The following is a 26,563-nucleotide window of genomic DNA, read 5'->3' on the forward strand; positions in this document are numbered from 1 at the left end:
CGCTGGATGCTTGTTAAGGAGTCATTTCATCTGTCATCTCATTCTGTAGTGGACAGTCCAGGACATTCAGCTCAGTGCTGTATGTATACATGCATTGATATGAACACCAAGGAACTACTTCTGATGAAAGTAGTTGACAAGCGTGAACAAGAACTATGTTTGAAAATAGAGAAAGTTACATTTGAGTGATGCATGTCCAAGTTCCTGGCGACTAATGTCAAGGTAGATCAGGTAGTCGCTGATGCACATCCGCAAATTGCAAGACTCGTGCGTAAGTATCCTCACCTTCCACCAACTGGTTCAAATATGAGTAACTGACTTACTGCCCCTGCCAGAAGTTTGAAGAATGGACAAGTTCCCTTTTTGATATTGAAATAAAGTATCTACTTTGGATAGACATTGGTCTTACCATCATTACCCTTCAAGGAGAATCACTTGTATACAAGTATAATATATATAGCACAATATACAAACTGTGCAATAGTTCAGTCTATTCATAGATATGCTGCTATTGTTTCAGTTTTACAATATCACCTTCATATTGTTCCTTGTCTCCTGTCTCCTTGTTCTGGGATGGGTGTGGTCACTGCTGCCCTACACTACTTACAAATTGCTACTTATTAAAATTCTGCTGTGGTATTTTATTAATTTTTCTCTGTCTATATGTGCAACTGCTTCCTGCATTGAGAATGAAACATAATTTCGTTCAACTACACTAATGTGCAGTTCTGAATGACAATAAAGTTTTCTTTGACTTGACTTGTATTAAACCATATAAAATTTGAGTAGAACCATGCATGGGATGCAGCATGTATGAGGTTCACCTGTCTGTCACTGGTATGGTGATCAGTTCTTGGGTACATTATCTGGTTCTCATCTATGCATCCAAGCTGGGCTCGAATGAGGACACTGATGACCTGTGTTTTTGTGGGTGAAGACTTGAAGAACAGCTGCATTCCAACCTACTTTGCTTTCACTTTATTTATTTATTTTACATTTGTTGATCGGGATTGTCCACCTGAGCTGAAGAGCCCCTTTTCAGCGGAGGCCCGGGGAGAAAAACTCCAAGATATTATACAATTTTCATAATAAATTAGCATTAAACAGCAATGTTACGGGATTATTATAGGGTATTAAGTAGCAATACAATGTTATACAGTGTCAATAATCAGGAGTATAGGATAACTATTTCAAGATGTATAAAAAGAAATATGTCATAAAGATGAATATAGTTTTGGGGGTAAGTGATTACAAAAACCCAGTTTTATCATGATTAAGGCAAGACAATTACAATAGAATGTTTCTCTGAGGCAATTTGCTTAATAGATTTTAGAAGACAGTAGAAAGAGTAGTCAAGGAAGATTAGGGAGAGCTAGTGAGAAGAGTGAGTTAAGGGCAGAAAGTAGATTAAGGTATGAGAAGTAGGGGATGTTTAAGGAGGGAAAGTGCAGTGGCAGGACCAGTGACTTTTAAAGTGCTATTTGGTGACTGTCTTAAATTGTTTAGGATGTGTAAGGGTCCTGATTTCTAGTGGCAGCCTATTCCAGGAATAGTAGGGCGATAGCTGTACATGTTGCGTCTAAATTTAGACTTGGGTTTGTAGATTTTAGTAGGTCTTGCTTAGAGCTTTGGAGAGGTCTGGGGGGAGAGTAATGGGAGATGAGAGGGGATAGTGCTGGGCAGTAGGAAGGCTGGTATAGGATAGAATGGATGATCTGGAGCTGAGAGAGAAGAAGCTGGTGGGGTAATTCAAGCCAGTTTAGGTGTTTTAGAGAGAGACAGTGATGGGGTTTGTTGGACAGCAAATCTAGTTACTTGTTGTAGGTAAATTCGAGTTTGGTCAGAAGTACTGAGAAGATTTGTGAGAATTTGAGAACTGTACATTAGACTGGGTAGAAGTTAAGTAAGAGAGAGAGAGTAATCTTGGCTTCAGAGGTAAGGAATTTCTTGTTACTGTAAAGGAGCCCTAGATTTGAATGAGTCTTTTTGATACAGTTATTAACATGCAAGTCAAATTTAAGCTGATAGTCGGTTACGCCTAAGACCTTAGTACTGAAGTCTACCTGAATGGAAGTGTTATTAAGGGACAGCATGGAGAAGGAGGGCTTAATATTGTTGAACCTTTTAGGCAGGAAGAGTAACAGCTTTTTTTTTTAGGGTTAAGGATGAGCTGGTTGTTGGATAGCCATGTTTCAACTAAATTAAAAGATGCCTGAGAAGCTGAGAAGAGCTTAGAGGGAGAGTTGGCTGGGGTGATGACTGTAGAGTCATCTGCATATTGCACTAAAGATGACTGCGGACAGGAGGTATAAAGCTGATTAGTAAAGATATTAAAAAGTAAAGGCCCTATGAGGTACACCCATTTTGACAGGGAGAGGAGGGGAGAGTGCAGAGTGCCATCTCACTGATTGAGATCTATCAGTGAGGTAGCTGGAGAATCATACAACAGTATCAGAGGAGAATTTGAGGTGATGCAGTTTGTGCAGCAGAAGAGAGTGTGAGACAGTGTCGAAAGCTTTTGAGAGGTCCAAGAATAGGCAAGAAATAAGTTTATGGTTGTCCATGGCTAGAGAGAGTGTTGAGGAAAAATAATAGAGCTGTAGTGGTGCTATGTTTGGGTCTGAAGCTGTGATGAGTGGGTTTAAGCAGATTTTACTGTATTGGATACTGCATAACTTGTTTATGAATGCATTTTTCTAGTACTTTAGAGAGAGAGGAGAGAATAGCGATAGGTCTAAAGTTGGAGATATCAGAGGAGTTACCTCCTTTGTGTATAGGTAGAGTGTAGCATTGTTTCCAGATGGAAGGGACTTTAGATTCAGAGATAGAGTGATTAATTAGGATAGATGCAAGGACAGCAAGAAAGTCAGCTGCTAGTAGAAGAAAAGTGGAAGGAATATTGTCAGCTGATGCTGAGCATGGTTTTAATTTAGAGAGTAGACTTTTGATGTAGCTAGTAGGTACAGGTTTGAGGGAGAAGGTATTTAAGCAGATAGTATTAGGAGTAGGTTCAGAAAAGTTGATGATGTTAGTAGTAGAGGAGTTTGTGTTAGGGTTCAGTAGCTTAGATATTGAATCGATAAAATAGGTATTGAAGATAGTGGCAGTTTCTTCAGATGTTTTGTCTGGGCATGGATTGGGGGAGCCAAGATTACCAGGATGTTATATTTGGTTAATAGAGTTCCAGAATTTTTTAGGATTAGATTTTAGGACTGTGGGAGGTTTATTATATAAATCCTTTTTATCTTTGTTTGTGTTTTTTTAATGTATTTTTTTTTTACAATATTAATGTAATTCTGTGCATGACAGTTACTCCCTTCCACAACACTGCAAATTATGCTTCCAAATATAACATCTTATCCTGATGACAGTGCCTTGAGTAGCAGGTTCACATGTCTTTTGTACATATCATTTGTTTATGTAAAACGATGCATAATAGTGTAACTTGCATACCCGAAGTTCTGTTGTATCAACTAATATGACTTGCACTTTACACTTGCTATATTCCCTGACACTGTACCACTGTTACAGTAACCTCATAGTTGTTCCTTTCCAACCAATTACAGGAACATGCTATTCATCTGTTTACCAATCCTTTGACATCTGGCATGCTGCAAAAAATATAACATGAAGAATTAATAAGGTAACAATGCATAACTGTTCTGCAGGACATCTCTTATTTGTTATACATAATGCTGATAGTCATATAAGTGCTCATGTATATCTATATTACACTATCTTCCATGGGCTGGTCAGACAAAAGGATGCAGAGTGCTGTGGAAATGGTGTAAAGACATCACAAATCATTTCAGGTATTGCTGCCAGCACAGTGGAAGACTTTATAGTAAACCAATAGGATTACCTCAGTTGTGTGTTTGACTGCATATGCACTTCCGCCACATAATGACATAGGCATTTTTCCTTCTGTATTTACAGATGCAGTGGGGTGGTGTCATGTACCATGTCATTAACGAACATGAGTGGGAGGTGGATAGTGCTGTTAAGCACTGTTTGGCTCATTGTAATCATGAGATACTTGGGTAAAGATCGGACGACTTCATGGATAGAGCCAGGCAAAGCACATGTAGCTTTGGAAAAAGTTGTAATGGACCATAAATTCCTGAAAGAAATATGCCAGTATGCAATCAACAGACACTCTTAACACACCACTTATGCTAACCACAGAGGATCTATGTCATAGTCACACAACGACTGCACCAGTACCTTCGTCATTAACCAGCCTTCTAGTCATGAAGCATGCCTCAAAGTTTTCATGTGCAACACAGGGTTTCCAAGGCACACCCTCAGATATCTAGCTTCTGTCTATATGGCAGAAGAAACTCAAGATTTTTCCCAATCGATGCTGTTAGTGAGTTGCTATTTTTTTTTTGAAACAGGAAACTTGTTTAAATCCTTTGTTGCAGAAATGCTTAACTGGTATTTTCATTGAGATGGCTGTTCAGCCGTTAGTCTGTGAGAGCTGCACATACTCAGGAAGTCTTAGATATATTGGCACTGTGACCAAAGTGGTAAAAGATTTATTGACTGGCAATGGCCATTATGTAAATCAGATTAAGTACAGTATCACACAAACATAATTCAGTACTTCTCATTGCCATCACTGATCCATGAGCAGTCCTGAGGTATGGCAAAGGATGTATTGCCAAGTGTCTACAATAGTCAGCTATTTGGAAAAGGTCACTGTTAAATGTCCAAAAAGTTCTGTTATTCAGAGACAGTCACAGTGCAGAGGAAAAATATTGTTTTCATCAGTTGATGTGCTTTCTAGATTTCTAAACTACCATCATCATAATGTTCAGTATGCCAAATGTGGTGGGCAACTGGAAGCTTAACATCTTATTTATCAGGAAAGTCCAAACTGGAACATGCCAATTTTCAGCAGAGGCCTGGGGAGAAATGCCAAGATGCATGTCTTTTTAACTGTCCGAAGGGATGACTTGTTCAGTGAATGCACACTGACACTTAATGTGCCACATAGGCCATATGACCAGTTACTACACTTTCATCATGGACAAATGCAACAACCCCTTTGCAGAACGTGTCAGGCTGTCCCTGGCTCATACAAATGCTAATGGACAATTTGGCCTGGATGCATATGACCATCTGTCATGGTCCTATGCCACCTCTCATGCCCCTGAGCAACTATTAAGTGTGCAACCTGACTCATCATCCTTTTGAGCGCTTATAACATTTGCAAAATTTCAGGTAGCAGTATGCCATACTAGAGTCCTATGTGAAGCTGATACTGGTTTTGTAATCAACGTTAAAAATGGCATGAGGGCTAATGTGCATAAAGTTTCTTTAACATCTGGAATTGGCTCACAGCAGCTACTGTCACTGCACTTGAGCTATCAAATTATATTAAAATGCAGATGACTTCTACATTGTACTGCTGCTAGCATACAGGACCTTCACATCACAATGATTGCCCACATACAGCCAGAGATTTTATAGTAATGAAACTGCAACTGTATGTAAGAAAGCAATAGCAACTTATTTTTTCACAGTCAAATAGACAGAATTGATTATCCACTGTCATGTGATGCATGAACGCTGTTCTTTGCTGTATGCAGAGGGGAGAAGAAGTAGTAGTAAAGTGGCCATTACATTGATGGAAAAGGCCAGTTGCAGGCTACATCACTACCATACACAGTTCCCTTTTCTGAATGGGAAGTGCTGACATTTGAAATGCAGTGCATTCTTTTATGTCAATCAAAACTGTATAGCTCTTAGATTTTTTCAACCAGTGGAGCAGACAATTGACAATTGGTGATTCATGGACTGTCCAAATCAGCACACTGCTGAGCTGTGAATTGACACATCAATCCCCATTGAATGGTCCTGACAGTTCGCACTGGTTTAAATTAGGGAAAAGCTTGTGTTCATGTGTCAAGGCACTGTGGAAGTATGGAGCCACGGCCAAGGTCTGTAACATATTTCATTGCTGGCTCATGATCACACAAGTGCTCCATCTTACTCTCGTTACGTAACAATATCAATTACTTCTTTATGAGAAGACATATAATTGTAATTCTTATTGTCTGAACAGCAACATGGCTCAAACGTATCCAGTTCCTGCTGCTGCCCACTTTCAAAGGCCATTGTTGCACTGTGTGTGACTTATTTTTTCCACTTATGTGGTGCACATAACGGGAGCAAAAGCTCACCAGGGATACTAAGTAAATATCAATAGTCCACTATCAACGTATATAACAACTTCTGATGTTATCTTGGTCACCATTCCTCACGTTAGAGTCTTGGATCTGATATCGGATCTGAGCTGGCATGCACAGACAAATAGCTTAGCTCAAGCTCCTTCCCCTCCCATAATGCTCTGCTGCCCTCTAATCCCTCAGATCTCATTTGCCGCTTCAGTAAGACAGACACAGATTGCTCAGCTCCTCTTAGTAGTAAGTGTTATCTTTAGGACTTGTGTTATTTGGGTTAATGCCTTTATTTTATATTGTTCGTGATAGTTGTCTTACCTTTTCTGTCCCCTCCCGGCTTGGTTATATAGTCTTTCTTTTGGCACCCTTTTTGCGGGCTTGCTGGGGTTATAGTGTTCTGTGTTTGGTCAAGGTAAAGTAGTGTAATCTAAAGAGTCTAAGTAGTTAGTGCATGTTATGGATGGCTTTGTGTTGGGTATCCAAACTTTGGCTTGTTTCTGGATGGCGAGTTGGTTTATCCCTAGGTTTTGGCAATATCGGATAAACCCTTGGGGTTTAAGAGATGCTTCCCCTGTGGCCAAAAATGGCTATTTCTGACTCAAGAGGAGTGTCTCTATTGTCTTGGCAGTGACCACCTTGAGGTGGAGTGCAGCATTTGTGCCGCCTTCAACCCTAGAGCTCTGGTCGACCGCCGGAATAAGTTACTGATCAAAGGTTTAGTGAAGGGATGCCCCTTGGCCACTGGTTCCCCAGCCAGGGGGGCTTTTCATGGGCAAAGAAGAGGATTACTGTGGAGGAGGCCCCATCCAAATGTCCCAGTCTGTCGGATCCTAAGTCCTCGGATCCAGGTCTAGCCAGGGCAGTTTTGGATCTAAGATCCTTGGGTCCCAGAACTTCCAGGGAGTCTACCCCTGGATCCAAAGGTTTGGATCCAAAGCCTTCGGATCTGACACCTTCGACTCCCTCTCCCAGATCCAAGGTTCCGGATTCAAGACCTTCAGATCCGAGGGTAGGAGCTTTGACCACGGATCCGACCCTCTCAGATACAAGTGATTTGAGGGCTGTTACTTCTGATCCTTCATTAATGTCGGCTCTGAGAAGGTCAGATCTAAGAGTCATGCCAGAGCCAGTTGTAGTGGAGGACCTTCTTTTGGATTCCTTGATTTCGGTGCAGGCCTTTTCTTCTTCTAGTATGTCTCACTCTAGGCAGCACAAGAGAAGACCCTCTGGTTCCAGGCAGGGCTCTCTCACCAGGTCCTCCCTATCCTCCCAGGCCAGCCCTTCCTATGGATATGGACAGGATGATGCGAGCCTTTCTGACAGCTCAGATGGAGTTGGGGCTTCTGGCTTCCCTGGCCCAAAGGTCGGGAATCCAATCTCCCACTTCCTGTTTAACCACTCCTCATCCGACCATTGACTTGGATTCTCAGGGACTGATGAGTGGGGTGGAGGCCAGGGGAGTGTCAGGGAACAGTTTGATCCCTACCCCATCGGGATCAGCAATTGGTGCTGCTCCTGCCCCCCAGGACAGACCAATCCTTCCAGGTAGAGCTGTTGACCCCGGGTCCATGAGGTTGGATTCAGGCAAGGTTTTTCGGACCGTTTTCTCCCCCTGGGTGCTTTGGCCTTCGACGGCTCTGGCCCAGTGCTGTCCAGCAGAGTGCAAGGTCTGGGGGGTCTACCTTCTCTTTTGCTAGGGTGTTATCGGCAGGTGAGGGGGACGGGACCTCCTCCAGTCCTTCCACTTTCCGGGTGGCAAAAAGATCCTTTTCTGCTGTCAGAGCTGCCTCTCCCGCACACGATCATCCTACCCAGCCTCAGTATCTGAACAGACCTGGTCATCCTGCTTTCAGTCTGCCCATCCGGTCTAGCTTCCAGGGAGATGCCTCCCCATCAGGGGTCCCCTCTTCTTTGGAGTCTTCCCTGCAGCCTCTGGCAGAGGAAGTTCCTAGGAAGAGGACATGTAAGAGGAAACGTCTAGACTCCCCCATGGAGTCCTTAACTGAAGATACGGATGCTGATGAAGGGGACGGGTCCCTGAGATCTCTGCCAGAGGACATCTCCTTTGGGGACATACTTGAGATCCTCAAGGCCAAAGGCAGTTGGTCTGCCCAATCCCCATCCTGTGAGGAAACCGTATTTCTGGAGGCTTTTGGTATGGGTCCATCTACCTCTTGGGTCCCCCCCCTGCTGATCCTCTTATGAATCTCATGGCCAGCAGGGCTTGCAAGGAGCCACATACTGTGGAGCCAGTGCCTAAGAAATCAGACAAATTTCTCAGTCCCCCAGTGGATAAAACCTTTTGGTCCAAAGCGGTCCCAGTTGATGGTGTTGTGGTGACCGCTGCCACCAAAAAGGAATTGGCAGAGCAGACTTCTTGTGTCCACCCTCCCAGTCGTAAATCAACAGCTCTGGACAGATGTGGTACACGGATGTTCAAGTCAGCTTCCTTTATCCTGCGAGCCATAAGTTATCTTGTGCATTAAACCCGTCTCCAGAGGGATTTCATAAAGAAACTGTCAACTTTCCTCTCTGGGTCTATGTCTGAGGAGGAATTTAAGGTGATTTCTCCTAATCTGTCAACCCTTCATTCAGTTGCGAATTCGTCCATGAGGCTAATTTCCAATGCTGTGGAAGGGTCCTCAAGGGCGGCAGGTTCAGTCATCGCCATTAGGCATTATGCCTGGCTGTGCCTAACCAGGTTTTCAGAGGCCTTCAAGACATCGTTTATCAATGCCCCCTTTGATGGTTTCACTCTCTTTGGTCCCAGCATGAAAGAGTCGTTGACCCGTAGTGAACAGGAAGGGAAGACATTGTCGGCTTTTGGGATCAGATTTTCTGCCCCTCAGAGGTCTTTTTCTAAGACCCAGAAGGGGAGTAAGAAAATGTGGTTTTGGAAGGCACAGTCTTTCTTCCAGGATGCTCAGGATGATTCCTCTTCCAGGGGATGGGGAAGAGGTTTCAATGGTAGCCATCACCCTAGGAGCAGAGGAGGCCCACAGAATCAAGGTTCCAGGGAGCCCTTCTCTGAGAAACCTTTTCAGTGTCCCTGAGATGTTGCCCGACTGTCCTTCCCTGGAGGCAGTCAAGAGTCAGTTATCTTATTATATTATAAATCCAGGTGCTATTGCTTTCCCTTTCCAGAAGTTCCCCCAAAATCCAGAACTCTTCTGGATGTGCCATCCAGTCAGAAAGAGTTGGCCCGACAGGAGGTTGCGAACCTTCTTCAGAAAAGAGCCATCCAAGAGGTCCCCGCAGGGCAGAGAGTATCCAGAACTTATTCCCACTTCTTTTTACTTCCAAAGAGAACAGGGGGACCTATGTCCTATTCTGGACCTCAGTCACGTGAACCTGTTTGTACAGAAGTCAAAGTTTTGGATGGTCACTGTGCAGTCGATTGTGCCCCTTTTGTACAGCAATGACTAGATGTGCTCAGTGGACCTCCAGGATGCGTACTACCATATAAAGATGGCTCGATGGTCCAGGAGATTTCTCCACTTCTGCTTGGGAGCCGATCATTTTCAGTTCAGGGCCCTGCTCTTTTGCCTTACCTTAGACCCCTGGGTGTTCACCAAATGCATGGCAGTGGTGGCAGCTCATCTCTGGCTGCAGGGAATCCAGGTATTTCCCTTTTTGGATGATTGGCTCATAACAGCCCCTACAAAGCATCAACTATTGGACAACATTCATACCTTACTTTCCCTGTTCCATCAGTTGGGATTTACGGTGAACATGGCCAAATCCTCTTTGATTCCTACCCAACATCTGGAGTTCATAGGCACTCTGTTGGATACCACCACTCGAATCGCAGCCCTTCCTCTTTGCCGGGTATCTCTGATTCGCGCCCAGGTTCAGGTCCTGCTGGAGCAAACATGTCCTCTGGCTTCACACATTTTCAGGGCTCTAGCGTCCATGGAGGATGCCATTTACTGAGTATCGATGGCTCGGTACCACATGAGAGTTCTTCAGTGGACCTTTGCAGTTCAGTGGTCAGCGTTGCTGCATCCCCTGTCATTCACCATTCGTCTCACCCCAGTGTGTCGAAAGCATCTTTTGTGGTGGATTCGTTCACTGGACCTCCTAACACGCAGGTCGTTCTCTCAACTGGTTCCCATGGGGACGGTCACCTCAGAAGCTTCCATACCAGGGTGGGGGGGGACATTTCCAGGGATGGACAATCCAAGGGATGTGGTTGGCATCAGAGACCAAACTGCACATCAACGTTCTGGAGATGAGAGCAGTCCTTCTGTCATTGCAAGCCTTTCAGGATTGCCTCCCTTGGGGAATGATTGCAGTTTTATCGGACAACATGGCAGTTGTTTAGTATATAAACAAGCAAAGGGACACACATTCTTATCTGCTTTGTTGCGAGGCCATGAGGGTCTGGGAATGGGTGATGTCCACAGGGCGCTTTCTCAATGCAATGCACATTCCTGGAGCATCCAACGTGTTGGCAGACAAATTTTCCAAGGCTATTCTGCCCCCCTCATGAGTGGTCCCTGAATCCAGTGGTAGCCCAGCAGCTCTTCCGTTGGAGAGGATGTCCGAGCTGTGATCTGTTTGCATCTCCTCTCAACCACAAATGCAGCAACTTCTTTGCATTGATCCCCCAGAGGGGAAATCCCCCAGGGATGCGCTCACTCACGATTGGCCTCCGGGTCTCCTGTATGCCTTTCCACCTTTGCCTTTAATTCCCAGAGTACTTCAGAAAGCCAGATGCCTCAAGAGACAATTGATCCTCATTGCCCCCTTCTGGCCTCAGCAGGTGTTTCCCCCTTCTACGGTCTCACTTGAGGCACCCACCCTGGGTGCTTCCGGATCTTTTATCTGTCATCTGGCTCTGCTTCCACTTCCGAACCTTCAGACCCTGTGTCTGACAGCTTGGTATATCCACTTCCAGTGATTTTGGCTAAGTCCAGGCTAGCTTCACCTGTAAAGGACATTATCCTTGCTTCCCAGAAGTCTTCAGCGAGGAAGGTTTATACCAATAAATGGAAGAGGTTTTCTATTTGGGCAAAGAATAAGAATCTGGACCCCTTTTAGCTTCCATTCCTGAAATCCTTCTCTTCTTGACTTCCGTTTTTAAGGAAGGGGCCAGTTTCTCCATGATCAAAGTTCAATTGGTGGCAATTTCAAATTTTCATCTCATTGATGATTCTACCATTTCTTCCTGCCTCTGCAAGGCCTTTTTAAAATGTGTTTTTCTTTTGGGAACTCCTATGAAGCATCCATCTCCTCCATGGGATTTCTATTTGGTGCTGCAGGCTTTGACAAAACCACCCTTCGAACTGGCGGCATCTTGTGATATCAAATTCCTTTCATGGAAGACTGCCTTTTTGGTGCCAGTAACTTCAGCAAAGAGGGTTTCAGAACTGCAAGCTCCATCCATCCTTTATGCCCAAGGTGGCTTCAACAGCTAATCATAATCAGTGTATTCATCTTCCAGTATTTTTCCCTAACTACACCAATAAAGGGGAATATATCTTGCAAACCTTGGATGTTCATCGTCAACTTCATTTTTATCTACATAGGACTAAGGAGTTTAGACATTCAGATCAGTTGTTTATAGCCTTTTCTATGAATAGAAAGGGCAGAGGAATTTCGAAAGTCACTGTCTCCCACTGGATTTCCCAATGCATTTCCTACATTTACTCTTCAGAAGGTGTTCCTTTATCTACACCAGTAAAGGCTCATTCCACCAGAGCAGTGTCTACCTCAACTAAGTTTGCAGATCGTCAGTCTTTAGATGACATTTGTGCAGCAGCAACATGGTCTTCCCCTCATACATTCATTTCCCACTATAAGTTGGATTTGGTTTCTAGAGGAAGGGCTTCCTTTGGCTCCATGGTTCTTCGGCATGTCCTTCCTTGAGACCTCCCAGGATTTAGGTAGCTGAGGACTCTGACCCTAGTGTGAGGAATGGTGACTAGATAACATTAGATTTATAGTTATGTACTTACCATAACTTGGCATCTGTGTTATCTGTAGTCACCATTCATCACGGTCCCACCCACCATCCCCCTTCCTTGGGGATTAGCTGGATTATGATGGTGCTATTTTGGTTATTAGTTGGTTTTGGTCTGTCTTCTTTTCTTATGTAAACTTGATCTGAGGAATTAGAGGGCAGCAGAGAGTTATGGGAGGGGAGGAGCTTGAGCTAAGCTGTTTGTCTGTGTATGTCGGCTCAGATCCAATATCGGATCCAAGACCCTAACGTGATGAATGGTGACTACAGATAACACAGATGCCAAGTTATGGTAAGTACATAACTATAATTTTACTTGATGCGTGCACCAATAACAGCTGTCTATTTTTGAGTATTTTTGGTATATCAGCATACAATGACAGGTAGAATGTTAATGCGCTACACTTATGATACTGTTAATTATTGCATAAGGTGGATTCCCTGCTGCATGTGAGCTAATGTTAGTTCGCTTTCACATTGTGTGACATGTCAGACTGAGTTCCATTACTTTTGCTGACTGCTTGGACTGGTTATTACAACACATGTAACAGACAGATTTATCAATACCTGCCCTAAAAAGAGGTTAAATATGTTTATCTCATGACTTTGCCTCCTGCTTTGCACTAACAGTTGCCAAAATTTCTATCCATAGGTTTAAAATGGAAAGTAACAACATCACCTTAACAAGTCAAACTGCTATTACTAGTGAATCTACCAGTGACGCGTCAATGTTTCCATCTACTGCCAGCAGCTCTACCAATCATCAACAGTGCTCACAACTGGTGGTTGAAGAACAGCTTCAACTCGTGCGTGTGCCAGTGTAAGCACCAGAAGAAGATGAAGAATACCAGTAAACAGCACTGGACATTTAAAGGTACCAGTGCTAGCCTAATTTATATATGATCTCTGCACATCCACTTATAACAATGAATTTGTTTTAACAAGACAGACTACTACACTTATCACATTGCAATTTCTGCTAAGTACTTGTTATGGAAGTATAGTGGTGTGCGAAAATTAGTATTCGTTATCTTCGCTGTGTATGTGTTTCACTGACAGTTTTACTCAACCTTTTGCTATCAGTCTCCAGTCTGTATGTCTTGTGGTGGGTTCATTACAATGTGTATTTTTTTTTTATTTTTATTACTGACTAGGGTCAAATTGAAGCACTTGCAAGACAGGAGTGTCAACATCTATGTGTCACTCTAGTAGAAAGGAAACCAGCACTTATCAGTGAACTTCTGCAGGCCCCTCGTATTTCCACCAGACAACAATCTACAAGACAGCCAGTCCTTGGTGTTCCTGAATGGTGTGTTTGCAACCACTGCCATTTAATGCCTACAGCAGTGGAGAGTGTCTGCTGCACTTATGAACCACAGGAATGCATATCAGTTCTGCAGGTAAGCAATTGAGATACAGTAGTAATCCATGTGGACAATTTTGTTTCTTTCCCAGGCATGACAGGATATAATGTTTTTAACAAAGAGCTATGTATTTAATTGTATTGTTCAGATAGCCATCACTGTGTACATGTTTGCATCTGTGATAACTTACATTTTCCAGTAATTAGACCACTGATACATATCTGTTTCATTAAATCATTTAACCTGGCTACAATTATATGTGGTCCATACTCCAGAATTTACACTGTTAGTATATTGCCTCGTAATGTCAGGTTGCACAGTAGGCAGTACTTGACAGTACATTTGATTCTAAACCCAATGCTGTATTGAGTTGCATAAATTAACTTGTATAAGGGACTGCTCAGATGATTGGCTGTGAAGGACGCGTAGTCCATTGCATCAACATTGACAACCCTGAGGCTAACAGCACAGCTAACAGATGGGTAACAGACACAATGAGAATTTGAAGGCTCCATGCACCACTCTGCTTGGGTATACCTGTGGGTAGGCATGTAGAAGTGTTTTTAATGGTAGAAAATATAGCTAAATGTAAGTGACAGTTCCTGGCTTTGTCTTGATGCTTTGACCATACATATTGCTGCATAGCTCCAGTACAATCATCTCATTCACACTTTACAGGAAAAAGGTACGAAATGAGTTAGGGATGATTTATCCAGCACTTCACTTTGTAACGACACAGCTGACCCTAACAAAATCATGAATGGTCATTATTCTGAAAGGTCGGGCTATTTATTTCAACATTATTCTGAAAGGTCGGGCTATTTATTTCAAGTCAGTGTACTGCTAAAAATTATATGACATCTTATGCACATGCCATTAGTTTAGCTGTGTATACCACATGTTCAACCTTCTTGGCTTGAATGCGATAGGGCCAGCTGTGCCATATTTCCTTTCTTGTGTTTTACCAGAATTTTAAGTAAGTGTTGTATGATGTCCGAAGGAAGTGGAAGAATGTATGTGTTCTGCACGTCAGATATGTATATCGCAGTGCTCTATTTCGACCACCACAAGAAGCTGATGAAAATAAGTGTAACTGTCACACTGTATACCGACAGTAAATTAAAACAGTCTTTATTTGAATGTCTCTGAACTCCTGCAGATTTTGGTTGATTGACTTTCAATAACAGCATTGTAGAAAACACCTCATGCGCGCACACGAGCGTGTGAGCGCGTACACACGCACAGACAAATTTATTAAAATACGTACGTATGTTTGTATATGAAGGATGTTTAAAAAAACAGTATTGTAATGCCAGCTGGCAACCAGAGCAATGGTTGAAGAAAGAGATGATTATTGTTTATATGTGAAGATGTGTGTAGATACATATATATGAACATGTATATACATAGACATATGTTATTTCTGTGTGTGCAAATGAATATAATTTCATTTATCTTGTGTGTGCATGTTTTTTATACATGTATGTGTGTAAATATAAATGTCTGTCTGTGTGTATATAAATATATGTATAAACAGACACACATGCATGCAAGTATGTATATTAATAAAAAATGTGCGTGTGTGTGTGTGTGTGTGTGTATATATATATATATATATATATATATATATATATATATATATATATATACATACACGTGTGTGTGTGTGTGTGTATATAATCAAAACTTTATTTCTTTATATGTAAAGGGGGATGCATATGTATGGCGACAGAGAGACGAGTCTTGATGTGCTGAAGTGTCGTTAAGCTATCATAGATGCATATGTGTCCAACTTACTGATCGAATTACAGCTAGCACAACTGGTGTGGGGTTGACCTAATGGCACGCAACAATCAAAGAGTTCAATGTTGAGCAAATATTCCACATATAGTTACATAAATGGCTAGATCTAAAGACAGAGAAAGATGTAGATATAGATTAACATTGGCATGTGTATTTCTGTATCTGTTCTTGTGTTTATAGGCTCCCATTATCTAACCGTTATAGTAACCCACCAAAATTGTAAGCAAGCAGACACGCACATAGACACCTATACAAACACACACGATCAAGGCTAATTGCCTGTCTCTAATGCTAGTAATAACCTGCACATTTTTATATGCACACACACACCAGCTATCTCTACACTAATGCATCTGTGAATATATGTATGTATATTTATATTACTCTCTCTCTCTCTCTATATATATATATATATATATATATATGTCTCTATTTTTTTATTAGTCTAATTATTGACATCTGCTGTCTGTGAACATTTGACTGTGTCAGCAATTCATTTTCAGTGGAGGCACGGGTAGAACAGCTCCAGGAACCATAGACATTTACATATTTATAGAATTCAGTTAACAGAAAAATGTATACAGCAGTAATATACGTGTAAATTCAAAAGTAGCTGCTATACAAAGGTGAAACCAATAGTAATAAAACATGATAATAATGTATCAGTAATTATAGGTTCATAGGTAGGTACTAAGATATCTGCCTAAAGGCATTTATAAGCCTAGCCAGAATGTGTTGGCTTTCGCCGCCCCCTTAGATTAGTTCCCTGTGCCTCTGTCCAGCAGAGCCACTGAAGTGATCCCTGAGGTAAATTTTCTGTTTCCCATCCACTCATCAAGGTTTCTTTTGAAGAGTGTTAGCGAGGAGCTCTGCCTAATGTAGATTGGGATCTTGATCCAAAGCATGGGAAGTCTCTGGGACAGGAATCTATCCCTCCAGCATGTCCTATTTATTGTTGTGGTGAGGTTTAGATCGCTAGAGCGTGTGGCTCGCGGGAATAAGCTTTTCTTTAGGTGGAGCATGTCCATCAGTTCTGGGTTGGACATGGCCTTGTATGTCAGGCAGAGATCACCTCTGAGTAGGTGGTATGCAACCGAGTACAGCTGGAGTTTCTTCAGTCAAGCTGCATAGGGCATCTGTTTGAGACCAGTGATCCTCTTGGTGAGGTACTTCTGTAATCTTTCCAGCTGTTGCAGGTGTCTTGTAAGATACATCCCAAATGGGGTGTTGTACTCTATGATGGGTCTGATGAGCGATGAGTAGAGGGGCACAATGACCTCTTTTGATCTGGATGCGAACCCTTTCGTGATAAGGTGGGCCACGTAGAAGGATTTTCTAACCACTTTGGCAATGTGATTATCAAACGAGAGATTACTATCTACTTGGGTCCCAGGATCCCTTATTACATCTTCCGTATTTAGGGGACTACCACCTATGTGGTAGTTTGTGGGTACTTTGTTTTTTCCAAAGGGGATGACTATGCACTTTTTGGCATTTAGCTTGAGGCCATGATTTTGACACCATGTATCCGTCCAAGTGAGACCCTTTTGGAGGATGTCTGTGTCAGCCGGAGAGTCAATTATAGCCCCTAGTTTGCAGTCGTCTGCGAACTTGGTCAGCCATAGTCCTCCTGTGCTTGCCTGTACCTCTGAGAAGTATATGCCGAACAGGAGGGGTCCTAGGACTGAGCCCTGGGGAATGCCACTTGTAACCGGTTTAGAGTCAGACTTAGCTCCCGCAACTCTTACCATGTGGGTTCTGTCCATGAGCCAGTTGGCAACCTATCTGTGACATAGGGGTTTATGTTCAGGCTGGTGAGCTTGTCTATAATACCAGAATGGGGAATGGTGTTGAAGGCCTTTGCGAGGTCTAGGTAGGCTGTGTGTACCACCTTTCCCTCGTCTATAGCCTTGGTAACTGTCTCAAAGAAGTCCACCAGGTTTAGAAGGCATGATCTGCCCTTAACAAACCTGAACTAGGTAGGGTCCAGTGTTTGGAGGTTCCCAGTGTTCTGTTAATGAGTTCCATGATGATGCGCTCCATAGCCTTGGAAACCAAGCTAGTCAGGCTTATAGGGCAATAGTTCCTGGGGTCTGTTGTGGCTCCACCTTTCTGGAGCGGAATAACCGTTGCTGTGCGCCAGTCTGTGGGTATGTAACCTGTGGAGAGGCTGAGTTTGAACATTGTGTTTCGGTGAGGGGTTAGTTCATCTTTGAGCTCATGTAGGACCCAGCCTGGGACACTATCTGGTCCCATTGATGCTGTGTTTTTGGCTTTGGAGAGGGCTGTTTTAACCTAAGTGTCTGTGATTTCAGGGGCTCTACATTCTTCTGGTATGGTTATGGGCCCTTTTGGGGGTAAGAGGGGGGTGAAGTTTGCGCTGAACCTGTCTGCCAGGATGTTGGCAATATCGGTCGGTTCAGTGTATTTTGTACCATTCTGCACTAACTCAGAGCAGATCTGAGCATTGCCACTTAGATTCTTGACATAGCTAAAGAATGCCTTGTGGTTATCTTTAGAGTCCTTGGCAATTTTTCTTTTGAAACTCGCCTTGGATGATTTTATTAGGGATCGTAGTTTCTTGCTGATACTGATCAGGGATGTCTTCTCTTCTTGGGATTTTACTCTTTTCTGTACTAGTTTCCTCCTATTGTATAGCTTGTTTATGGCAGGAGTCCACCAGACTGGTTTCCTTTTCTTGGAGGAGTGAGTCTTGGTTTTGCTTGGGATAGCATGATCGATGCATTCTTGTAGGTGCCCATAGAATGCATTAGTAAAGGATTTTGCAGCTTGGACAATGTTATCCTTTAGCATGGGGGCTTTGAAACTTTCCACCTCAGTCTTAAGTAACGTGTAGTTTGCTTTTGGAAAGTTTTTCATGGTGGTTTCCTTGTCCGGGGGTGGGGGCAGAATGTGGATATCCAAAGTGATTTGTTTATGGTCAGATCTAACCAGTGAGGGGTTGACCTCTGGTGTGGAGCACCGGTCGCCCATGTTGGGGATGACCAGGTCCAATATGATGTTCATCATGTTACACTGCTGCAGTCATCACACTTGGGTTATCCTGCCGTCAGGCAGTCCCGCAGTCGGCCAGAGTTCTAAAGTCTTGGTCTGGCGTCGGTTGCTGTCGCTTCTTCCCTGACGTCAGTGTGCCAGGGGTATATAAGATGCATTCGACGCCATTTTCTTCAGTCTTTCTTGCCGCACGGTGCCCGAAGCAGAAGCAGTTCACAAGTGCCGGTCGGCCAACTCCTGAGATTTTTGAAGTTGAATTTCAGATCCGAAGTCTTCAATAAAGCTAAGTACCCCATTGGGGAAACTTTTTTTCTTGCCTCAGACCTATGTCAGAAAAAGTTAATAATTGTATTTCTTGTGGGAAGCAAATACCTCATAAGGTCTTCCACTCTTACTGTATTCCATGCCTAGGCCCTGATCACGACGTCACTAGTTGTTGGTTTTGTGCTAGATTTAACAAACACACTATAAAAAGACGTTTTGATTTTGCTTTGCACTACTTTGGCCGTAGATTCAATTATACTATGCCGTGGGATCAACCGACGACCGCAATTCCGAAAAAATGCAAAGACAAGGATAAAGACAGGCATCCGAGGTCCAAAACCGACGACGAAACCTCTTCTAGGCCAGTCGCCGGTTCGCCGATTCTCAGTGAGGTGCTTTTGCAGCCCCTGACACCCGCTACCTTAGAGCCACAGGCCGCCTCCGACTCCCACGTGAAGACAACTAGGCCTCTGGAAACTCAAGGTATTGGGCCTACGGAAACTAATCCCTCAGATGGGTCTGGAGCCGCTGAGCAGGCACCGGCTTCTGAGGGTGTTTTCAAACCTTCACAACTTACCATTAAATCAACAGCCAAGACAAAGGTACCATTAAAGACAAAACAACAAGTACAGCATTCTCCTGGACAGTCCTCCATGCCTAAGAAACAGATGCTTAAAATGGCCGAAGACCTCATTACTCTAATCAGGGGTTCCCATCCTCCTCCTGAGAAAAGGCCTAGGCAGGATACAGACTATGACTCCTCTGATCAGGTTTCCATTTCCTCTGATTCCTCTTCAGACCAGGGATACTCTTTACCCCCCTATGAGGACTCTGATGCTGAGGAATCTATCCCTTCAGCCTCTCCTCCTGAGGATTACTCTTTTGGGGACACTTTACAAACCATGAGGGAACATTTCCATTGGGAAAGTCAGAAATACTCAGAATCCAAGAAAAGGCTCAGGGATTTCCTCTTATTGCCTCAGCACAGACCCCTGGCTATTCCGCCTGTACTAGACATTGTGGATGATGTGTTCTCTGAATCCAGCTTATCTCCTAACTCTTTGCCCCTGCTCCAGCCAAGCCAGATAGGTATTATAGAGTCCCTGACTCTCACAAGTTTCTGTACAAAAACCCTTCTGCTGATCCAGAAACTATTTCCCAGGGTTCAAAAGGGGTTAAGGCTTCCATTGCAAAAAATCCAGTACCCTCTGACAGAGATTCCAGAGCTTTGGGTAGATGAGGGAAGAAAGTATACACGTCTGCAACTTTAGCAGTAAGAGCTTTAAATTGCCAGTTTCACATGCTTAAGTACCAACAATATTTAATGGCTCAGTTAAAACAGAAAATGCTTGCTAGCTCAGAAGCTCCTGATTGTAAAGAAATGCAGGATTTATTGCATGCAGTTGAACAGGTGGGAAAACATACTCTGCAATGTGGTTTTGATTCTTTAGAGGCCTCTTGTAGAGCCGCAGTTACGGGTTCTGTTATTCGAAGACATGCTTGGTTAAAAGAACAGAGTTTACCTGAACATGTTAAGGCAAAGTTATTGGATGCTCCTTTACAACATGATACCTTGTTTGGAGTTGAGGCAGAAGAGGTGTTAAAGAAAATGGAGGATAAAGCTAAATCTATACAAACAGTCAAGGATTTCTTACAGGTACAGCCACCTCGGTTTAGCAGAAATTGGCCAACAAAAAATTGGTCCTTTCCACTGTCAGACAGGCCACAGAGAGGCAGATACAGACGCCCAAGAGGCAGATCTCAACCCCAAGGCTCAGACAACGACAGTGGGGCACCTCAACCCCAAAAGGAGGGGAGGACAAGTCTCAACCTTACAGGAAACAGTCACAATGACTTTCCCTTGCGTACGCCAAGCACGTCCCTTCTGGAAGCCCCCTTAGGGGGAAAACTAGTACTTTTTTCTCAAAACTGGCAAACAATCACCCAAGACAAATGGGTCCTGAATATTGTGTCTCAAGGTTACAGATTCCACTTCCATACTTTACCAAAGCTAAAAGGAATGCCAGACCTGCAACAAAATCAATGGGCAGAGGCACAAAAACAAATTTCAGCCCTCATGGACATGAGAGCTATACAACAAGTACCACAACAGGAACAAGGACAAGGATTTTACTCAAGACTCTTCCTGGTCCCCAGAAAGGACAAAGCCTGGAGGCCTATACTGGACCTTTCAATTCTAAATACTTACCTGGATATTCCGAAATTCAGAATGTTGACATTACAGCAGCTTCTACCCATGCTGGGCAAGAAGGCTTGGCTTGTTACTCTGGACCTCAAAGAGGCATACCTGCATGTCCCTATCAGACAAAATTGCAGAAGATACCTCCGATTCAAAGCTGGTACAATGCAATACCAATTCTCTGCACTGCTCTTTGGCGTATCTACTGCGCCCAGGGTCTTCACAAAGTGCTTGGCACCAGTAATTGCATTTTGCAGACAAAAAGGAATTCAAATATATCCATACCTGGACGACTGCCTCATTCAAGCAGAGACAAAGGATATTCTTCTACAGCATCTGGCGTTTGTGAAAAGGTTGCTAATTTCTCTAGGGTACACAGTAAATGAAAAGAAGTCAAAACTAGTGCCCTCACAACAGATTACATTCCTGGGTGCCGGCTTAAATACAATGGCCCAGATGGCTTACCTCATGCCAGACAAACAAGTGCAACTAACTCAATATTTTCAACTACTGGCAAAAACATCCCATCTCCCTGCAAGAAAAATTCTGCAGGCCCTGGGATTCATGGCATCCTGCATACTACTAATACCATATGCCAGACTGCATATGAGGAAATTACAATGGTACCTAAAAAGTGTTTGGACTCAACATTCTCACAGTCTAGAAGCAGTAATTCCAATAATTCCCTGCCTACAACAGGAGTTTTGATGGTGGGCACAGGCATGTCACCTAAACAAGGGTCAGCCTTTTACCCAACCCACAGCCAGGCAAACTCTAACAACAGATGCTTCGGATTACACCTGGGGAGCACACATGGCAGGAACATGCATTCAGGGCAAGTGGACCACAGACCAGATGTATCTTCACATCAATCAAAAAGAGATGTTGGCTGTTCAGAATGCCCTAACAGCTTTCAAGGACCTTCTACACCCAGGACAACTATTACTAAAGACAGACAATACCACAGTAATGTGGTACATAAACAAACAAGGGGGCACTCACTCTTATCCCCTATGCAGGCAAGCCATGACCTTGTGGAACACAGCTCTAACGTACCAAGTTCACCTGCAAGCACAATTCCTGCCAGGAAAGAAAAATACTCTGGCAGACGACCTAAGCAGAAATATCATGAACCCTCATGAATGGAAATTGAACCCACAAATCTTCAGCATGATAACACAAAAATGGGGATGCCCAGACATAGATCTTTTTGCCTCCCCTCTGAATTACCAACTACAAAAATTCTGCACAAGGACTTATCACAAACAAGCATGGAAAGTGGATGCTCTTCTGTTCAGCTGGAAAAACCTAAAAGTCTATGCCTTCCCACCACTGCCTCTCCTTTCAAATGCACTCCTAAAAGCCAGACAAGAAAAAACACAGATGATCCTGATTGCTCCAGACTGGCCACGCCAGCACTGGTATCCTATCTTAAGGAACTTGGCTCACGGCCAACCATGGATTTTGCCCCAAATTCCACACCTTCTGACTCAACAAAACAATCAGATCCTGCACGGTCAGCTCAAAACCCTAAACCTGGCTGCATGGCAGATACTTTAGTCAAACAAGCAACACCTCTCTCTAAAGCTGTTATGGATGTCATTTTGGAGGCCAGGAGACCTAGCACCAGGAAAGCTTACTCAGAAAAATGGAAGAGATTCTGCGCTTGGAACCAGGCTCACAGCCTTGACCCTCTTGTTCCAAACATTCCTCAGATTTTACAATACTTAACTGAGATGCTGGACAGAGGCCTATCCTTTTCATCAATTAAGATTCACGCCTCTGCCATTTCTGCACATTACAACATGAATCCTCCTTTATTCTCTCATCCCTTGCTAAAGCAGTACCTCAGAGGGGCTAAAAACATAAGACCGCCCCAGAGAGCACCAACACCAACTTGGGACCTCAATTTCATTTTGAAAAACTTACCCTACCACCTTTTGAGCCAGCCAATACAGCCGATCTAAAATTTTTATCATGGAAAACAGCTCTGCTCCTGGCAGTAACTTCAGCACGAAGAGTCTCAGAGCTACAGGCATTAATGGTAGTGGAACCTTTTATAATTTTTCATAAGGATAGGGTATCTTTAAGGACAAACCCTACCTTCAAGCCAAAGGTGGTATCCAGTGTGGCTCTTAACCAAACCGTCCATTTGCCTACTTTTTATCCAAACCCCCAAAATAAAGGGAAGAAACTTCTGCATTCTTTGGACATACACAAGCAGCTATGCTTCTACTTGGACAAAACAAAAGCTTTCAGGAAAACTGATCAACTGTTTGTAGCATATGTTGCAGGATCACAAGGCAAGGCTATATCAAAGCAGACTATATCCAAATGGATAGGGCACTGTATTCGGTACTGCTACACACAGCATGGAAAGTCAGTCCCTAATAACATTAGGCCTCATTCCACCAGGGCAACAGCCACGTCAGCAGCCTTTCTCAGAGGAGTACCTACCAAGGAAATTTTGGAGGCTGCAACTTGGAGTTCAGTGCACACCTTCACCAAGCATTACCACCTGCCTCTTTACTCTAAATCCAGAGCAGGATTTGCCACTGCAGTTCTGCAGGGCCTCTTGGCCAATCCTAACTCTTTATAGACCAGCCACCCAAACTTAGCTTTGGGATTCTACCCAAGTGTGATGACTGCAGCAGTGTAACACGATGAACATAGTACAGTTTTGTACCTACCATAAATGTAGATGTTCGAGTATTCACACTGCTGCAGTCCAGGTTACCCTCCCTCCATCCCCTCTGAACTAGCTGGACATATCTATACCCTTCTATCCTATACAACCTTTGGGGTGTATTTGCTGGTAACTGAAGGTATTGTTTTTATTTTATATGTATATTTTTGATTAGCAATATGTATTGCCTACCCACTTGGGGGCACCTGACATCTGGGGCAAGAAAAACTGAAGAAAATGGCGTTGGATGCATCTTATATACCCCTGGCGCACTGACGTCAGGGAAGAAGCGACAGCAACCGACGCTGGACCAAGACTTTGGAACTCTGGCCGACTGCGGGACTGCCTGATGGCAGGATAACCCAAGTGTGATGACTGCAGCAGTGTGAACACTCGAACATCTACATTTATGGTAGGTACAAAACTGTACTTTGTCACCTCTAGTGGGAATGTTGACCAGTTGATCCAGGGCGTTTGAGTTTATAAATTCTAGGAAATGTTGGGCAAGGGAGTTAGTGCTTCAATAGTTCTCCCAGTAGATGTTTGGGTAATTGAAATCACCCAATATTAGGGTGTTTGGTAGGACCTTTATATTTCCCAGTGTTTCCAGAAATGCGGAATGGGGGTCCTGGGACATGGCGGGTAATCTGTAGCAAGCTACAATTTGAATTGCAGTTTTGCCCGTTGTTAGTTGCAAGTGGATGATCTCTGAAGCATCGTGCTGTACCACTAACCTGGAGGTGTGGGTATCCTTGATGAATATGGATACACCCCCACCTTTTGTATTTCGGTCCGTGTTCTGTGGCCGAAATGTATGGTATGAGTTGTAGCCTGGTAGTGCTGGGGTACTCTCTGGAGCCTTAAACCAGGTTTCTGTTACTGCACATATATTGATTTTCTCCATACTGAGGAGTGTCTCGAGTGCATGCATTTTGAGGTTTAAACTTCTGGCATTGAATAGCATTACCCTCAGTTTTTTTTTACTTGTGCTATTTATGGTGGTGGGTTTGTCTTTTGAGCCTTGCCTAAAAAAGGCACTATGGGGGTGGCAAGAGCCTTGGCCAGTATTTGAAAGCCTAAGGGTGACAGGTGCAAGCCGTCTCTAGGGGGGGTTTATTTTCAAGTTGAGAAGCATACAAACATTATGCAATTTAGAGGCAGAGAACAAATGCTTAAATGTAATGAGGTAAGTGTGTTTTCAGTTAAGCATAGTAAAAGGAGTATATAGAAAGTGAAGGAAAGATATATAAAGTAATGATGTATGGAAAAGTGGTTATCATGGCAGTTAGTGTGTGGTATAGAATACAATATTATAAAATATGTACTTGGGGGAAATAATGACAATTTGTGTGTGATTCACTTTGCTAATGCCATTGTAGCAGTTACAGAGAGTGAGAGAAGAGTAAAGGATGGTATAAGAGAATAAGGGGAGGTAGAATGGGGTCCAAACCAAAAGTAAGTGACAGTGAGATTATGGTTGACAGTGGAAGAGGATGTGTGGAAGAAAGGTAGTAAGAAATGACGCATGGATATAATAGGTGGGTAAGGTGGTTAGCTGAAGATAAGGCAGTACTAACTTACATATAATTAAACACACATGCATATACAAACATATTGATATATAGAGATATATGTTTGTGTGCGTGATTGTGTGTGTATGTGTAGATACACTCACAAATATATAATATATATATATATATATATATATATATATAATATATATATATATATATATATATATATATATATATATATATATATATATATATATATATATATATATATATATATATATATACACATACACACACACACACATATATATGTATATATATATATATATATATATATATATATATATATATAGCACAGTGGTTGCATTGTTGCCTCACAGCAAGAGGTTATCTGGTTCGATTCTTGGCTGAGGTACCTTCTGTGTGGAGTCTGCATATCCTCCCTGCATTCGTGTGGGTTTATAGACCTTTACGGTTACGTATCACTGAACATGTCAGTGACATCAGAAACAAAAGACAGTCTAAAGCCCTTTATAAACGTACATTAAAACACCACACTGCTTCTTTCAGATTCACTGTTATTGACGAGATAAATGGGGATAGAAGTAATAAATCTGGATGGCATTCCATCCTTAATTTTAAAGAGAAAAAGTGGATAATTAAGTTGTGAGGGCTTTTCCCCCTGGATTAAATGAGCATCTATAACTAACCAATGGGGACTTTTGTGTAATTATTAGGATTTGTATAAATAGCTATGTGCTCTTGTTATTTTGTTTGACACTGAGGAAGTCTAATAATGCAGAAACCGATCTGATGTTTGTGGGGTTTGGGCTTTCATTCAACCCTACCCCTAATGTGTGTATGATACATTAAAAGTGGTTGGTTTTACCACACTGCTGTGCTGGCCTTTTTTTGGGATTTTTCCTCCAGGTGATGTAATGTAGGATGCATCCAGGGATATTACCTTGTCCCATGGAAGCTGTGTTCTTGGCTTTAGACCGTGCAGTTTTAATCTGAGAAGCAGTAATATTAGGAACTTGACACTCCTCGGGAATTGCGATTGACCCTTTTGGGGGGGGGGGGTGAAAGGGGAGATAAAGTTTGCACTGAACCTATCAGACAATATATTGGCAATGCCATCTGGCTCGGAATATATGTTGCCATTGTGCTGTAGCTCAGAGCAGGCCTGAGTGTTGCCCTGAAGATTCTTGACATAACTGCAGAATGCCTTGTGGTTGTCTTTAGTATTTGCTGCTGTTTTGTTTTCATAGCTAGCTTTAGAGGATTTGATGAGGTATCTCAATTTTTGCTAAGGCTAGCTATGGATTTTTTCCAGTCTTGGGACTTTACTCTTTTCTGCAACAGTTTCTTCCTTTTGCTGTAGAGTTTGTTTATGGTAGGGGACTACTAGATTGCCTTCCTTTTTTTGGAGGTAAGCGTCTTGGTTCTGTTTGGGATGGCTCTATCCATGCACTTTTGAATGTGTTTGCACAGCGTGATGGTGTGTGATTCAGCAGTCGAGCAGCTATTTTCCAACTGCATGGGCGTCATAAAGTTTGCCACC

General features: G+C 42.9%; 1 long non-coding RNA gene across 1 annotated transcript in view; it reads left to right on the forward strand.

Moving 5' to 3' along the window:
• The window catches only part of LOC122790791, a 58,854-nt gene extending 45,283 nt beyond the window's left edge, over window positions 1–13,571 (forward strand). The window contains exons 2-3 of the long non-coding RNA XR_006363037.1: window positions 12,806–13,027; window positions 13,308–13,571. This is a non-coding gene — a long non-coding RNA (uncharacterized LOC122790791). The remainder of the gene's footprint in view (window positions 1–12,805; window positions 13,028–13,307) is intronic.
• The last annotated feature ends 12,992 nt before the right edge of the window (window positions 13,572–26,563 follow it).

This window comes from Protopterus annectens, chromosome 16.part0 (assembly GCF_019279795.1).
Source record: "Protopterus annectens isolate FY-2018-M chromosome 16.part0, PAN1.0, whole genome shotgun sequence".
Lineage (NCBI taxonomy): Eukaryota > Metazoa > Chordata > Ceratodontiformes > Protopteridae > Protopterus > Protopterus annectens.